The 16,679-nt window shown below is 47.4% G+C and overlaps 1 protein-coding gene across 15 annotated transcripts in view; it reads right to left on the reverse strand.

The window, feature by feature from the left end:
* The window catches only part of FAM214B (family with sequence similarity 214 member B), a 62,868-nt gene extending 47,891 nt beyond the window's left edge, over window positions 1-14,977 (reverse strand). For 9 of the 15 annotated variants that reach the window (XM_042451653.1, XM_042451639.1, XM_042451645.1 and 6 more), the window contains exons 1-2: window positions 14,906-14,977; window positions 8,361-8,453 (exon numbers count right to left, since the gene is read on the reverse strand). The gene's annotated coding sequence lies outside the window, so the exon portion shown is untranslated. Of the gene's footprint in view, window positions 1-2,071; window positions 2,185-8,360; window positions 8,454-14,905 lie in introns of those variants that run through there. The other 6 variants (XM_042451651.1, XM_042451646.1, XM_042451656.1 and 3 more) reach the window with 6 other exon arrangements.
* Between the last annotated feature and the right edge of the window lie 1,702 nt (window positions 14,978-16,679).

Here is a 16,679-nt window from a genome sequence, read left to right on the forward strand (position 1 = left end):
TGTCCAGTTCTGGACAACACAATTCAAAAAGGATGTTGAAAAGCTTGAGCAAGTCCAGAGGAGGGCCACCAAAATAATGAAGGGTCTGGAAACCATAAAGCCCTGTGAGGAGAGACGTAGGGAGCGTGATATGCTTAGCCTACAGAGGAGAAGATTAAGAGTGACATGATAACCCTGTTTAAATATTTGAAGGGATGTCATATTGAGGATGGAGCAAGCTTGTTTTCTGCTCCTCCAGAGAACAGGCCATGGAGCAATGGATGCAAGCTACAGATTCCACCTCAACATGAGGAGGAACTTCCTGACAGTAAGAGCTGTTGGGCAGTGGAAAACGCTGCCACCTCAATGGAGGCTGGTGGAGTTTCCTTCTTTAGAGGCTGTTTTTAAACAGAGGTTGGGTGGCCATTTGTCCCAGGGATTGTCTATTCCTGCATGGTAGCAGGAGGTTGGACTGGATGGCCCTTGGGGATCCTTTCAAAATCCAGGATCCTGTTATTCCTTCCTTGGAGCTTTTTATGCTAATGGTAATCTGTCACAAGGAGGGCTATGATGGTGTCTTCCTGTGTGGCAGGTTGGACTGGGTGGCCCTTGGGGGTCCCTTCCACCTCTCTTACTCTATGTCAACATTGCTGCTGCCGCCATGAAATCAAAAGCTTTTATGGCCGGCATTCATAGTTTTCTGTGGGGTTTTTGAGCTATGTGACTGTGTTCATCCGCTGTCCTGGGTTCTACTCTCTGGAGCAGCAGAAAAAAAGTTTGCTCCATCCTCAATATGACCTCCCTTCAAATGTTTAAACAGGGCTATCATATCATCCCTTAACACAGCAACATAGCTTGAAAAACCCACAAGAGACTATGGATGCCATCATTCCCTGGGGGAGGGGGGTGTCCCAGCACCCCTCCCAAATCCCCAACAGCTTGAGACACTTGCTTCAGCAAGGCTCAGCCATGGTGGGAGAGTGAGAGCCACAACCTTCCCTCAAAGATAGCAGAGGCCAGGGAGGCAGGGGATGGCAGACTCCAGACCCCAGCCCTGCTTTGTCCTAATGCAAGCTAGGGAGGCAGCCCCCAGCCCACCCCAAAGAGAAGGGAGGAAATGCCGGGCAGGAAGACAAAGGACAGCCCTCCTATACACACACATATGATATGTATTCACACGTACAGAGAGAGAGAGAGAGAGAGTCCATTCCATTGCTCTCTCTTTCAGGGCCCAGCAAGGCCAAAGCAAGGATCCAGGGCCAAACTTTGGGGGACCAGACCAGACCAGGCCAGGCAGGCCCCCCTATCAAGATGACCACCAACCTTCCCCATTGCATAGCTTCACTGGTGCATCTGGCAAGGGGGTGGCGGAGACCTCCTGCCTACCCCCAAAACAAAGTCCCCAAGGAGAAGGGAGCCAATGCTAGGCAGGAAGACAAAGGACAGCCCTCCTGTGTGTGACACACACACATACAGAGAGAGAGAGAGAGAGAGAGAGAGAGAGGGCCCAACAAGGCCAAAAGAAATGCAAGAAGGCAGGGCTCCCCTTCCCCAGGGCCACACTTTGGGGAACCAGACCAGGGAGCGCCCCCCCCAAAAAGATGAGCACCAGCCCTCCCCATGCACAGCTTTACTGGTGCCCCTGGTAAAGGGGGTGGTAAAGACCCCTGTCACCCCCCAAAACAAAATCCCCAAGGGGAAGAGAGGCAATGCCAGGCAGGAAGACAAAGGACAGTCCTCCTATATATCTGTATATCTGTATCGACACACACAGACACATCGACCATTCCTCTGAGGTGCCCAGGCCCTGCTGTCTCTTGCAGGGCCCAGCAAGGCCAAAGGAAATGCAGGAAGGCGAGGGGCTCCCCTTCCCCAGGGCCACCCTTTGGGGGACCAGGCCAGGGCCAGGGCCAGGGAGGCAGGGGGGGCCCCCCCCCCAGCCAAAAGGTGACCACCAGCCCTCCCCATGCACAGCCTCACTGCTGCCCCTGGCAAAGGGGGTGCCAGAGATCCCCTGCCTCCCCCCAGAACAAAGTCCCTAAGGGGGAGCTGGGGCAGAGGGTGCGGGGGGCAGAGCTGGCACAGGGCTCACCTGGAGGAAGAGGGTCAGCAGCCTGGGCCCCAGCTGTCCTCCCGGTGCCAAGGCTGCTGCCTGCTTCGGGCACCCAGTCCATTTCCTACCAGCTGCTGCCCTGGTGCCCGCCCCCGGACTCCCATTGGCCGCAACGCCTGCCCATCAGGCGCCCTTCCCGCCCCCAGAAGGCTCCGCCCCCAAGGAGCATGCAATGCATTGGGCTTGATATTTGCATTGTAATTGCATAGGCACTGGCATTTATCGCTGCATTGGCATTTGCATTGTAATTGCACTGCATAGGCATGGCATGGCATTGGCATTGCACTGCATTAGCACTGTAATTGCATTGGCATTTATCACTGCATTGGCATTGTAATTGCATTGTATTGTCATTGCATTGGAATTTTCAATGCATCGGCACTGCACTGCATTGGCATAAATAAATAAATTGACAGTGACATTTGCATTTCATTGCATTATACTGCACTGGCATTGTAATTGCACTGGCACTGCATTGTACTGCATTGGCACTGCACTTATACTGTTGTTATTATTATTATTAACCTTTATTTATAAAGCACTGTCAATTTACACAATGCTGCACATACAATCTTTTTAATTAGATGGTTCTAATTCCGTCTAATACTGCATTGGCATTTTCATTGCATTGGCCTTGGTATTATAATTGCACTGGCATTGTAACTGCATTGTATTGGCATTGCATTGTAATTGCATTGGCATTTCCATTGCACCGGCAATTGCATGGATTGGCATTGTAACTGCATTGCATTGCATTTTCATTGCATGGCTTTGGAACTTGCATTATATTTGCTATACTTGCAAACTGCATTACAGTCAGCCCTCTGTTTTCGCAGGGGATCCATTCAAAACACATGCCCCCCCATGAAAACAGAGACTTTCAGATATTCAAACCCCATTGGCTTGAATGGGGTGTGTGCCCACGGGGGCGCATCCCACTGAAAATAACGGAGGTCACTCCATGAATATTCAAGAGTGAGGAACTCAAGTCCGCAAGAAAGGAGGGGCGACATTGCTTTTAAGTGCCACAGCTCCACCCATCTTACAGAAATCCTGGTGTTCTAGTTTTGTGAGGCAGAAGAGGCTAAGGACCCTGCAAAACTACAAATCCCAGATTTCCATAGGATGGATCCATGGCAATTAAAGTGGGGTCAATCTGCACTTTTTCTACAATGTAGATGCTATCCTAACACTGCATCTGCTCTGCAGAAATAATGCAATTTGACCCCCACTTTTAAATGCCCTGTCTCCATCAAACAGAAATCCTGGGGTATGTAGTTTTGTGAAGTACCAGCACTCTGGCAGAAAATGCTTAACACCTTGCAAAACTACAAATCCCAGGACTCCCACAAGAGAAAGTGACAACACTTAAAGGGGGTCAAAATACATTATTTTTACAGTGCAGATGCACAGTAGGTTTGGAATCTGTTGGCCCACTTTTAAACCAAGACACAAAAGAATTAGCCATCTCCAGAAGAGGGAGCCCACCGCTTCCCACTGCTCCTTATGGGAGTCACGTCAGCTGCATATTAAAACATCAACAACAAAAAAGTACTTAAAGAATATAAGATATTTATACTAAGTGTGTCTGCATACACTATTTTAGGTGTATCTCTTGTGTACACAAATGCAGACACAACATGCACACATGCAGATGTATGTGCACACACACATGCACACTGGTCACCATTTCGGCAATACTGTTCATGGAAGTGACAACTGGAAAGGGGTTTTAAAATGGCCTTTACAGAGATAAAAGCAATATCCCCCTATAATGCAGTAGCATTGGAGAGGTATAGAGTCATAACAATGTGAAGTCGAGGGCTTTCCCGGCCGGAATCCATAATTTTTTGTGCGGTTTTCGGGCTATGAAGATGCCAGCCACAGATGCTGGCGAAATGTCAGGAATAAACTCTTCCAGAATGTAGCCACATAGCCCTAAAACCCCACAAAAAACTATAGAACTGCAACAGTTGGAAGCGACTATCAAAAGCCATATAGTCCAACCCTCTGTAATGCAGGAACCCACAACTGAAGAACTCCCAAAAGATGCCCATCCAACCTTTGTCTTTCTTGTTGTTGTGTGCCTTCAAGTTGTTTCTGACTTACAGCAACCCTAAGGCAAACCTGTAATGGTGTTTTGTTGATGAGATTTATTCAGATATGGTGTTGAGGCTGAGAGTGTGTGACTTGCCCAAGGTCATCCAGTGGGTTTCATGGCCAAGCCAGGGATTAAGCCTTGGTCTCTGGTCCCAACGCTCAAACCATTACAATATGCTGGCTCTTTGTCTAAGGACATCCAAAGAATGAAAGTCCACTATCCTCCAAGGAAGCCCAAATTCCACTGCCAAACAGCTCTTACATTAAAGAAGTTCTTCCTAATGTTTGGGAGGAATCTATTTTCCTGTACAGTGGTACCCCGGGTTACGAAAGTAATCCGTTCCGCGGAGCCCTTCGTAACCCGAAATCTTTCGCAAGCCGAAATTGCCATAGGCGCTAGCGCTGGAAGCCGCGATTCCGTGTGAAAAAGCGCCGAAAAGCACCAAAAAAAATTTTCGTAACCCGAAAAAAAAAACGTAACCCGAAACAGTTTTTTCTAATGGATTTTTTTCGTAACCCGGAAATTTCGTAAGGCGGTGATTTTGTATCCCGGGGTACCACTGTACAGTAATTTGAATCCACTGCTCTGTGTCTTAGTTTCTGGAGCAGCAGAAAAGAAGCCGGCTCCATCTTCTGCATGACATCCTTTGAGATCTTTAAAGATGGTTCTCTTATGTCACCTCTCAGCCTTCTCTCTACTGAAAATACCAAGTTCCTAAGGTCATTCTTCACAAGCCTTGGTGGTTTCCAGACCTTTCGGCATCTTGGTCATTCTCCTCTGGACACATTCCAGCTTGTTGGCATCCTTCTTGCACAGGGTTCCTGCTGCTAAAGTCCCAATTCTAGAAAAGTATTTATAAAAACCTTTTCTGGTCATTCCTACAAAGTACTTCCCTAAAGTAGCAGTGACTGGGAAATGCCCCCTCCCCTCCATTATTTCTATAGGGGGATACAGTACAGGTTGAGTCTCCTAATCTGAAATACTTGGGACCAGCATTTTGAATTTTATGGGCCTTTGGTATCTGCTGGGATTTGGTTCCTTCCAGGACCCATCATGTATACTAAAATCCATTGATGCTCAAGTCCCTTTAAACACAATGGCACAGTCAAATGGTGTCTGCTACATAAAATGGCAAAAACAAGGTTTGCTTTTAGAATTGATGTTGTTTTTAAATAGTTTCAAGATGTGGATGGTTGAATCAATGGATAAAGCATCCATGGATACAGAGGGCCAAGTGTACCTGTACTGGCATGTACATCTATAATGAGGTATCTTGGAGAGGGGGCCTACTAAACACAGAATTCATTTGTGTTTCATATACATAATCTATTAAATAACTTATAAAGGTAAAACATCAAACACTAAAAACATTGAGATTAATTAAATGACTATGTAAACAATTAAATAGCACAGCACATCATTAAAAGCCCGTATCATTACATTTTCAGAAGTCTGACAGAATATACATGTTTGAATTTGCACCAGAGAGCAAGGATGGAGCCATCCTGGCCTCCATAGGGAGCGAGTTCCAAAGTTTGGGAGCAGCCACCAAGAAGGCTCTGTTGTCTCCCTTATTCACACCAAACAGGACTCAGAAAAGGGCCTCCTCAGAACATCTTAAAGCTCTCATATGGGTACATGAAGGAAGATGCACAGTTACACCTCTCCTACTGCTTTCTGAATGCAAAGGATTTTAATCTATTGAATTTCAATATTTCCAAGTTGCCTTTCAACTTAAGAAGGTGAACAAAAAAGCAAAATAAGGTGGAGATACAAGAAGGGTCCTTACCACTGTGGCACCCCAGTTGAAGAGAGTTTGTGCACATGTGGGGACCCCAATAATTTAATAGAGTTTTCTTAGGCACGGAACACTCAGAGGAGATTTCCCCAGTTCCTTCCTCTGAGATATAGCCTCCAGTGCCTAGTATTCATTGTCAGTCTCTCATCCAAGTACTAACCAGGGCTGACCCTGTTTAACTTACAAGATCAGATGGGATCTGGTACCTTTAGGGTTTTTAGACCCGGCCATAAAGACAAATACAGTACATTCCTTCAAATAACCTGGACCTTGGCCGTAGAGGGCTTCATAGGTCATCACCAGGAGTTTGAACTGTGTCCAGAAACAGACCGGTTGCAACAAGAAAATTGTGTGCTCCCTGGGGCCAGTCCCCATTAACTATCTGGCAGTAGCTCTTTAGACCAACTGAAGTTTCTGAGAACATTTCAAGGGCAGCCCCACATAGAGCCCATTACAGTAATCCAAACGTGATGTAACCAAGGCATGTGTTACCATGGAAAGATCAGACACCTCCAGGAATGGGCACAGTTGGCACTCTTGCTGTAACTGTGTGAATGCAATCCTGGTCATTGCCGAAACCTGGGCCTCCATGCTCAGGGCTGAGTCCAGGAGTACTCCTAAATGGCAAACCTGAATCTTCAAGGCAAGTGTAACCCCATCTAACCCAGGCTGAATCTCTAGTCCCAGATCTGTCTTTGAGATGACCAGGAGCACCTCTGTCTTGTCTGGATTAAGCTTCAGTTGATTCACCCTCATCCAGCTGCCAGGCACCAATTTCATAGAAACAGAATCTAGTACACATGTGGTGGTTCTTGCTTCTCCAAGGATCCTGCCCACATCCTTGGGCTGCACACACAACTTGGAAACTATCCATCAATCCTGTACAAGCAGGGGCCAAGGTTACATCCTCCGGACCTGTATCAAGTCTGGCATCCAAGTAAGACCAAATCCAAACAAGATACCATACACACATTATCTCCTGTTTAATTGTGTTTTAAGTTTATTTATTTTATTTAAGTTTATCATCAGGTTTTTAGTCTTATCTTGTTTTAGCCTCACCATAAGCAACCATGTCAGGAAGAAAAGTGAGCTGTTAGATAGTTAATTGATTAATTAAATGTATATCCCACATTTCTCCCATATTGGACCCAAAGCGGCTCAAACCACACATTAAATCAATACAACTAAAGCAGTTTGAAATTTTTTAAAAATTTAAAAATATCAATCATTATCTACTTTACAACAGTCAAAAACATACTAAAGCAGACCCATTGCCATACTCCAACCAGCTGAAGGCCTGTTTAAATATGAAGGCCCTTGCTTGCCAGCAAAACAAGAGCAGAAGAGGTCCAACTGGGCCTCTTTTGGCAGAGAGTTTGATAGCCTCTTGGGAGCAGCCAGCAAGAAGGCTCTGTCTCCCAGGTCCTCACCCAGCTGCACCTGTGATGGTTGTGGGAGTAAGAGGAAACCCTCCCCAAAAATAATACAAAAAATGAATAAATGAAGCCACACTTTCTATGCAATTGTTAAAGGTCCAGGAGCCCTTTTCAGTTTTCAGTCTGGTAATCTTAGCTCCCCTCTTTTGGGTGCCTTAAATAGGGCTAGGAAGTTCTTCACCTCCTCCAACCGAGAGAGTTGTCTCCAAACAAGGCTGCCTGGGATCTGAGCCCTGATCAGACCTGCTGTGTTTTATGAATAGCACCATTCTAACAGCAAGACACCCAAAAAGGCCACCAGGCCCAAGGACCAACACTCAGCCCAGGCTTCAGTCAGTCACAACCAGAATGCAAACCAACAAGGAGCTTTGAGACAACAAGTCAAGAAAATAAGCCAAAGATGTTGCAAAGGAAGGTGGTTGGTGGAGGATGACGAATCCAGCACACGGACAAAGAGGAAGCACTCCTAGCATGTCCTGGATCTGTGCTGGCACAATAATGGTATGGCTTTGGGATGTATATAATTTAAACGTTGCTGCAGATCCACAAGGAGAGGCTGAGGACTCTCTTGCAAAGGCAATATGTGCCCCACAGTTTTAACAGGGACTCACAGAAAGGCAATAGCAGGCACAGGGAAACAGCCCTTGTCTGGCCAGTCGGATGAAAGAACTAAGCATCAGGACCTAAAAAGCCAGAGACCATCACATCCCGCACACCTTGGGGCAGATCATGTGGGAGATTGTCAGCCCAATGGCCTGCTCCACAGTAACCTCAAGACAGGATGGTCACTGGCGTGCTCATGTCTTGTGTGGGGGATTCCCAGAGGCATGTGTTGGCCTCACTTAATCAGGCAGACCCAAAGACTGGTGCTGTTTATCCCACTTCCATCCCTGTGCCTTCCGCCCTGGCTCTCAGTGGGACCGACTCTCTTACCTTGCTGTGTAGCTGAGGAAGATGCCCAGTGCGATGGGGCCATGCCCTCTGAACCACTGCCCAGCAGAAAAAACCCTGGCTCTGAAATTCACCCTGAAAAACAGTGTAAATAAAGGCCGAGTAATGGCGGCATCAGCTCATGTTATGCACACACACACACTACTTGCAGTACTGAAGTTGTTCATGGTCCATCTCAGAGGCCTAAAGAGGCATCAAGAATTATTTTTAGATGGTCCCTTTTAGATGGGAGTCCTCTCATGCAGGTGGGCAGGAGGCTTGACAGGCAATCCCCACTCTGCTCCTGGGGAGAGCATGCCCCTCTACTGCCCAGTCTTGGCTTCCTAAGGGCACCTGCTGCAACAACTGGAATGCTTGGCCAGTTTGAGCATGACTGACCGCACCCATCCCAGCTGGGTCTCCACCTGCACCAATTCTTAGAAATTCACAGCAGCTCTTGCAGCCACCTTGACAACCTTTGAGCAAAGGGGTCCCCTCCCACCTCTCCCTCTACCCAGAAGCTGACCCCTTAGGACAGGAAGCACAGGGGAGTGGAATGCCTTCCACCAGTAGGCTTCAGAGAGGGCCAGCCATAGAAGGATTAGATTCCCCCCACTGGAATGTGGGCCAGATTCCAAAACTGACTCCCTAGCAAGTTGGGAGGGACCGAGAGCAACTGCTTGCATCCAGGCAGCTTTGCGCCACTTGCCAGTCCTGGCCCAAGTTCTGGAAGAGGAAGATGCCAGCTCCTGTTCCTCCAGTCTGCCTCAGGGACTGTGCTTTCCTTTCTCTCCTGCAATGAGGCAATTCTGCATCAACTGGAACTGACATCAATGGCAGTGTGGAAACCTCAGGCAATAAGATGGAAAGCCACTGTGTATTTCAAGTCCTTGAGGAGAATTCATGTTTCATAGGCCTGGGCTGGGCTTCAGCACACAGACCTTCCTCTTGTTCAAGATCCTTGACCTCAAATGCAAGATAGTCTGGAGACCCACAGTCCTGTCAAAACTATTCAAGAAGAACAAGAATTTCTTGTTCTAGATGTGAAAAGGATCTAGGAGTACAAGTAGACCACAAGTTGAACATGAGTCAACAGTGCGATGCAGCCAATGCAATTTTAAGTTGCATCAATAGAAGTATAGTCTTTAGATCAAGAGGGGGTAAGAGTGGCACTCTATTCTGCTTTGGTCAAGCCTCACCCAGAATACTGTGTCCAGTTCTGGGCATCACAATTCAAAAAGGATGTTGAGAAACTGGAGTGTGTCCAAAGGAGGGGAACTAAAATGGTGAAGGGTCTAGAAACCATGAGCAATGACTTAGGGAGCTGGATGTGTTTAGCCTGGAAAAGAGATGGCTAAGAGGTGATATGATAGCCCTATTTAAATATTTGAAGGGGTGTCACACTGAAGATGGAGCAAACTTGTTTTCTGCTGCTCCAGAGATTAGAACACGGAACAATGGATGCAAGCTACAGAAAAAGAGATTCCACCTCAACATTAGGAGGAACTTCCTGACAGTAAGGGCTGTTTGACAGTGGAACACACACACTCCCTTGGGGAGTGGTGGAGTCTTCCTCCTTGAAGGAAGAGGTTGGATGGCCATCTGTCAGGTATGCTTTGATTGAGAGTTCCTGCATGGCAGGGGATTGGACTGAATGGCCCTTGTGGTCTCTTCCAACTCTACAATTCTATGATTCTAGTAAGCATGACCCAAATATATGAAAATCAAGGAGTCACTAGAATAAAACAGGCTTACAGATCTACCACCTCGCACTTCAGCACAGGCATATGCAACATAGTGAAACCTTCCCCGCAGCCAATATAAGTTCCCTGGGTGCCGTACAAAGGTACCCTTGGTCCCTGCTCTGCACAAGCATGGTCTCACACTCCCCACCCCATAGTGCACTCATATTTTGGTTCAAACACATTCTGTAACTGCTGAGCCAGCTTTAAGAGGTTTTGTTTGAAAGCAGAAACACTATGGAACTATAGGGTGCTTATGAGGAAAGACTTAAGGATCTGGGTATGTTTAGCCTGGAGGGAGCAAGCTTGTTTTCTGCTGCTCCAGAGACTAGAACACGGAACAATGAATGCAAGATCCAGGAAAAGAGTTTCCACCTTAACATTAGGAGGAACTTCCTGACAGTAAGGTCTGTTCGACAGTGGAACACAGTTCCCCAGACAGTGATGGAGTCTCCTTCTTTGGAGATCTTTAAGAAGAGGCTGGGTGGCCATCTGTCAGGTATGCTGTGATTGTGAGTTCCGGCATGGCAGAGGGTTGGACTGGATGGACCTTCCAACTCTATGATTGGTTTCCTTTACTCTCTGGGTGCCACCCTGCCCCAGACGCTTAGACGACCCTCCCCAGCCCCACTTGCCAGGATGCTTCCTTCACTCCTCCACTGGAGTCTCCCTGACCCCCAACTACCACTTACCTGATGTGCTTTGCTCTAACAAAGTCCAGGGGTCCTGGGCAACACCCCTTTGCCCAGCCCAGGACCCAGCTGACCCCCAGCACCAGATAAATAGGAGGAAATGGTCACAGCCTGGAGGCTAGACAGGCTTGCGGGAAGCCAAGCCGGGAAAGGGCCCCAAATTGAAGAGCAGAAGTTGTGGTTATGGAAGGAAACTCAGAGTGGGGACACCTCACCCATGTCACAGACTTACCGGGAACTGGGGCATGGGCGGGAGGGGGGGCAAGGAGAGGAAAGGGCCCTTTTCCGTAAGAAGGGGGGTCAAGACACACACAGTAATATAATTTATGGTGCTCTCCCCAGCAAGGACACCTGGAGTCCTGCCCAGAAGATAGGGAAGAAACCCTGGAATACGCAAATCAAGAACAATATTCCTTCTTTTATTCTGCAGTTCTTCCTTTTCCAAAGAGCTTTTGGTGGCAAAAGCTGAACTGACTGTGCATCTTCTTCTTTTTATTTAGGATGTTTGGTTGTTTGTTCTGTTCTGTTTTTTGTTTGTTATTATTTTCTTATTTCTTTCCATAGCATTGCAAGCTATTTTAGCCACCTTTTCGGCAATAAGAAAACAATTTTACAATAAGCAAACCATATCAAGCCCCTCCTTTCCCTCTCCTCTGGCTGGACTGGACTTCTATTTTAATCCCCTTATTTTAATCTGAAGATGCCAGCCACAGATGCTGGAAAAACATCAGGAACAAACTCTTATAGAACATGGCTGAAAAACCCACAAAAAACTCCCCGTCTTCTTTCCCCAAATGGACAGCCAGCCTGGGAAAACTTAGCACAGGTATGCTGCAATCTTACGTACCTTTATTCGGATATAAACCGAGATCTATAGTGTCCCATAACACAGAGGCAAGGAGGCACATATGCAGATCTGGGAAAGTTTTGACACCAAGGCTGCCTCTAAACTGCAGAATTAATGCAATTTGACAATGCTTTAACTGCCATGATTCCATCCTAGCATCTCTAATTCGTTGTGGTACCAGAGCTCTCTGACTGAAAAGGCTAAGTATCTCACAAAACTACAAATCCCAGGATTCTCTAGGATGGAGCCATGACAGCTCAAGCGGTACCGAACTGAATTAATTCTGCAAAGACTAAGAACCCAGCAAACCAAGCTCCTGGTTCTTGTCGTTACACTGAAAGCACTGAGGCCCCTGGTCTTTGGAGCACATTTTCTAGCTGATTCCTCCCAAGTTCACCAAAAATGATCCAAATATTTTAATTAGAATTAAATGCTGCAACAGCAGTCCTAAAATGGAAGCTGTAAGGTTATGCATATGTGTTTGAACTTGGGAAGAGGGAAATTCTGTATAGAGGTACAGTATATACACAGTGGGGAAGGCATTAGATCCTGTCTGGTCTTGGATGCTAAGCAGAGGCAGCCATGGTTAGTCCTTCGATGGACGACCACCAAGGAATCACAGGCACCGTAGGCTCTGTTTCAGAGGAAGGCAATGACAAAACCACCTCAGAGGAGTCCTTGTCTAAGAAAAGCTTCTGAAATTCCAGAAGTCATTATATGTTAACAGGCGACTTGAATAAACAGACATGCACATATAGCACATGCACATATAGCTCTGAATACTCTAAAGGTATACCAGATCCCATCTAGTCTTGCAAGCTAAGCAAGGTCAGCCCTGGATAGTCCTTGGATGGGAGACTGCCATCCTATTTCAAAGGAAAGAACTGGAAAAACCACCTCTGAGGATTCCTTGCCTTAAAAAAACCCAGTGGAAAAACCCATGATGTTGCCGTAAGTCGACAGAAAGACTTCAAGATACACACACAAGGCACCAGATCCTGTCTGATCTGGGAAGCTAAGCAGAGTCAGGCCTGGATATTCCTTGAAAAGGAGACTGCCAATGAATACCAGGCGCTGTAGGAGATATTTCAGAGGAAGGAACTTGAAAAAGCACCTCTGAGGAGGATTCCTTGCCTAAGAAAACCCTGTGAAATCCATAGGGTCACCGTAAATCAACAATCAACGTGAAGGTACAAACACACACACATATATATATATATATATAAAGTATACTTAACTTTATAAAGTATACTTAAGGCCCTAAATACCCTAAAAGGCACTAGATGCCACTTTATCTTGAAAGCTAAGCAGGGTCAGCTCTGGATAGTCCTAGGATGGGAGACCGCCAACAAATCCCAGCTGCTGGAGGTTCCATTTCAGTGGAAGGAATTGGCAAAACCACCTCTGAAGACTCATTGCCTAAGAAAACCCTACAAATTTTTCATGGGGATTCCATATATCTAAATGTGATTTGAAGGCACATAAACACGCACACGCCTAAGTACCCTAAAGGAACCAAATCCTGTCTGATCTTGGAAGCTAAGGAAGCTCAGCCCTGGATAGTCCTTGAATGGGAGCCCATCAATGAATCCCAGGTGCTGGAGGCTCTGTTTCCAAGGAAGTAACTGGCCAAACTACCTCAGAGGACTCACTGCCTACGAAAGCCTTGTGGAAAAATCCACAAGGTTGCCATAAGTCGACAGGCGACTTGAAGGGAGTTACAGACACAGTAAAGTATACTTAACTAAGGGCCCTAAATACGCTAATAGCCACCAGATTCCATCTGATCTTAGCAGCTAAGCAGCATCAGCTTTGGCCACTGCTTGGATGGGGGGCCACCACTGAATACCAATTGCACTATTCCAGAGGAAGGAACAGCCAAAACCACTTCTGAGGAGGATTCCTTGCCGATGCAATTAAAGGGGTCGCCATAAGCTAACAGGTGGATTGAAGAACCATACATACATATGACCTAAATTCCCCAAAAGCCCCAGATCCCAATCTTGCAAGATAAGCTGGGCCAGCCCTGGATAGTCCTTGGATGGGGGTCCTCCAAGGAATACCAGATGCTGTGGGCTGCATTTCAGGGGAAGGAACTATAAAGATATAGACTCAGAAAACCCTATGGATCTCTTTTGATCTTGGAAGCTAAGCAGGGCCAGCCCTGGACAGTCCTTCGATGGGAGACTGACAATGAATACCAACTGCTGAAGGCTCCATTTCAAAGGAAGGAACTGGCAAGTCAGACTCAGAAAACCCTGAAGATCCCTTCTGATCTTGGAAGCTCAAGAAAACAAGCTTGCTCCCTCCTCAATATAACATCCCTTCAAATATTTAAACAGGGCTATTGTATCACCTCTTAACCTTCTTTTCTTCAGGCTAAACATCCCCAGCTCCTTAAGTCGTTCCTCATAGGGCAAGGTTTCCAGACCTTTCACCATTTTAGTCGTCGTCTTTGGACAAATGGCTCGTTTCTCAATGTCCTTTTTGAATTGTGGTGCCCAGAACTGGACACAATATTCCAGGTGGGGCCTGACCAGGGCAGAATACAGTGGCACTATGACTTCTCTTGATCTAGACACTATACTTCTATTGATGCTTTGTGATGCTTTGGCCTTTTTAGCTGCCGCATCGCATAGTTGACTCATATTCAATCTGTGGTCTACTTGGGCTCTCAGATCCCTTTCACACGTATTTTCATTCAGCCGGGGTCCCCCAAGAGCCTATATCTGTGCATTTCGTTTTTCCGCCCCAAGTGCAGTACCTTACATTTCTCTGTGTTAGTTCATTTTGTCAGCTGTGGCCTAGGTCTTCTAACCTATTAGGATCGTTTTGAATCTTCATCCTGTCCTCTGCAGTATTAGCTATTCCTCCTAATTTGGTGTCATCTGCAAATTTGATAAGTATGTCCCCAATTTTGTCCAAGTCATTGGCTAAGATATTGACTAGCCCTGGGTTCAGGGAGAAACTGGCAAGCCAGGCTCAGAAAACCCCGCAGACCCCTTCTGATTTGGGACGCTAAGCAGGGCCAGCCCTGGACGATCCTTGGATGGGAAACCGGCAACAAATGCCAGCTGTTGGAGGCTCCATTTCAGAGGAAAGAAGTGGCAAGACAGACTCAGGAAACCCTGAAGAGCCCTTCTGATTTGGAAGAATGAGGCAGCACCCCAAAAAGCGAACCCAGCCCCCCCACTCTCACGAACAAACCCCCAAAAAGCACAACCCACCAAACCGGGGGCTTTTAGGCCTTCCTCAGGGGTGACTTACTTCCGCCTTTGCGCGCGCACCTCCCCATCTCATTCTCTCTCTTTCTCCCTCGGTTGTCTTCTTGACCCAGAAGCAGCTTCCGGGTCTGGCTCTCAGCCACGCCCACCACCCGCGCCGATTGGACGAGCCTCGCCTCGCCGCGGCCAATAGGAAAGCGCGATGGCGGAGGCCACGCCCCCTTGCTCCACGTGCGGGTCTGTGATGACAGCGGAGGGGAGTGGGCGGGGCCAATGATGTGACGACAACGAGGTGGGGCGTGACTAGGCGTGGCCCCGCCTCCTCAGTCTCTCATAGTAAGGCCTTTGACTTTTCAACCCGGCAGAGGCAACTGAGGCCAGGGCTGCATCCGCACTGGAGAGGTAACCCGGTTTGGCACCGCTTTAACTTGTTATCTGGCCCAAGGCTATGGGATTCTGGGAGTTGGAGTCTGCTCCGCTCTGGGCCCACAACTAACTCCAACTCCCAGACTCCCAAAGCCTTGAGCCAGAAAAGAGTTAAAGCGGTGTCAAACCGGGTTATTTCTCCAGTGTGGATGCAGCCGAGGAGTCCTGGTTCTTTGACTGGGAAGGCAGTCCCACAAGACCCCTGGCTCTCAGGGCTTGGGGAGGTTCCCTCTTTTGGAGGGACTGCAGCACCCAGAATCCCTGCACTTGCCCTGGGCCCAGGGCTATTCAACATCATTATCAATGACTTGGAGGACAGACTTGGGGGCATACTTATCCAATGACCCCAAATTAGGAGGAGTAGCTAACCCCCAGAGGACAGGGTCAAGATTCAAGATCTACCTGGCCCTTCAGCCCTCAAGGCCCTCAGAGCAGCTTTCAGTTCTTCTTATTTTTATTAGAGGGTTCCCTGCCCTCAGGCTTACAGTCTAAAAGACAGGACACAAAGGGAGAAGGGAAGGGCGGTGGGGAAGAAGGGGGTCAGGTCCATTGGTTCTTCTCTCCCTGGAGGCCTGGACCAAGGCAGATGGACTGGAGGGAGGGCCCTTCTTCTTCCTTTAGGCCAGGCCTGATGGAGCTGGCAGACCTCTCTCTCCCTCGGAGGTCTGATGACGCAGAAGGCAAAAGGACCTGAATAGATGAGAAAGCTTGGCCTCAATGTGACAATTTACTCATGGAGATCATGTCCCTCTTAACCATCTCTTTTCCAGGTTAAGCATCCCCAGCTCCCTAAGGCGTTCCTCATAGGACATGGTTTCTGGGCCCTTCACCATTTTGGTTGCCCTCCTTTGGACACATGGCTCCAGTGTCTCAGCATCCTTTTTGAACTGTGGTTCTCAGAACTGGACGCAGGATTATTCCAGGTGAGGCCTGACCAGAGCAGAGTACAGTGGCACTATTACTTCTCTTGATCTAGACACTAGACTTCTATTGATGCAGCCTAAAATCGCATTGGCCTTGTTAGCTGCTGCATCACACTGTTGACTCATGTTCAACTTGTGATCTACTTGGACTCCTAGATCCCTTTCACGTGTATAAATCTCATTCAGCCAGGTGTCCCCCATAATCCTATATCTGTGCATTTCATTTTTTTGTCCTAAGTGCAGTATCTTACATGTCTGTCCATTCTGGACAATGTTTGATCCCAGGTACAAGAAATCTTTGACTATTTCAATTTCCTCATGTCTAATTCGAATTTATGTACGTCCTCCATGGCCATCATTTTTGTTTTCTATATGTTCAGTGGCAGGCCAGCCTTTGCCCTTTCTTCCTTGACCTTCCTTAGTATTTGTTCCAAGTCACTGATGTTTTTCACTAGTCCGAATATCTTA

This window comes from Sceloporus undulatus, chromosome 2, assembly GCF_019175285.1.
Source record: "Sceloporus undulatus isolate JIND9_A2432 ecotype Alabama chromosome 2, SceUnd_v1.1, whole genome shotgun sequence".
Classification (NCBI taxonomy): domain Eukaryota; kingdom Metazoa; phylum Chordata; class Lepidosauria; order Squamata; family Phrynosomatidae; genus Sceloporus; species Sceloporus undulatus.